Source organism: Dinoponera quadriceps, unplaced genomic scaffold, assembly GCF_001313825.1.
Source record: "Dinoponera quadriceps isolate SergipeBrazil2010 unplaced genomic scaffold, ASM131382v1 scaffold9377, whole genome shotgun sequence".
NCBI lineage: Eukaryota > Metazoa > Arthropoda > Insecta > Hymenoptera > Formicidae > Dinoponera > Dinoponera quadriceps.
In genome coordinates this window covers 1-1,012 of record NW_014563158.1, presented here as the reverse complement: position 1 = coordinate 1,012, position 1,012 = coordinate 1, and the positions used below count along the sequence as shown (strand labels likewise).

The following is a 1,012-nucleotide window of genomic DNA, read 5'->3' as shown; positions in this document are numbered from 1 at the left end:
AAAGTTCTGAGCGTTTTTTCGCTTTATTTCGACGATGAAATTAACATAGTTAGGATTATCCGATTTCGATCAAATATGCGCCGTTTTGTTTGATAATTTTTGTTCATTTTGAAGGCAATTTCATAATTCCGCGGTTGAAGAAGTCCTCGTCCCTATTGGTAAAAAACTTGACCAGTTCATTTTCACAAGCCTCTCTTGAGGCCAGTTTTGTACCATCAAGAAAAATTTGCAAATGCTTGAAAAGGTGATAATCGCTTGGTGCCAAGTCTGGACTATACGGTGGGTGCAATAGAACCTCCCATCCAAGCTCTCGGAGCTTCTGGCGCGTTGTTAATGATGTGTGCGGCCTGGCGTTGTTTTGATGGAACACAGCTCTCTTCCTATTGGCCAATTCTGGCCGCTTCTGGTCTATTGCCTGCTTCAATCTGATCAGTTGTTGACAGTAGAGATCCGAATTGAATGTTTGGCCCGATGGGAGCAGCTCATAGTGGATGATTCCTTTCCAATCCCACCAAACACACAGTAAAACCTTCTTGGCCGTTAATCCGGGCTTGGCGATCGTTTGGGCCGGCTCACCGCAATTGGAACACGATCTTTTTCGGCTGTTGTTCTCGTATGTAACCCATTTTTCATTACCAGTTACCATCCGCTTCAAAAATGGGTCGATTTCGTTACATTTCAGCAAAGAATCGCAGGCATNTTTTGCGTCAATTCGTGTGGCACCCATACATCGAGCTTCTTCTTGAGACCAGCCTTATGCAAATGGTTCCAAACGGTTTTCTGGCTAATCTTCAGTTCTTGGGCAATGGAATAAGTGCTCACATGCCGGTCCGACTCGACGATTTTCATGATTTTATCGACATTTTCGACGATTGGTCTACCAGATACGTGCCTCATCTTCGACGTCCATATTACCAGAACGAAATAGTTGGAACCACCGCTTTGCTGTTGCATTCGATACTATATTGGATCCATAAACAGCACAAATTTTTTTGGCCGCCTGCTCCGCCTT

At 44.2% G+C, this 1,012-nt stretch overlaps 1 pseudogene; it reads right to left on the bottom strand.

Annotated features, from left to right (window-relative positions):
- Positions 1–213: 213 nt before the first annotated feature.
- Positions 214–1,009, bottom strand: LOC106751186 (annotated as a pseudogene).
- Positions 1,010–1,012: the final 3 nt, after the last annotated feature.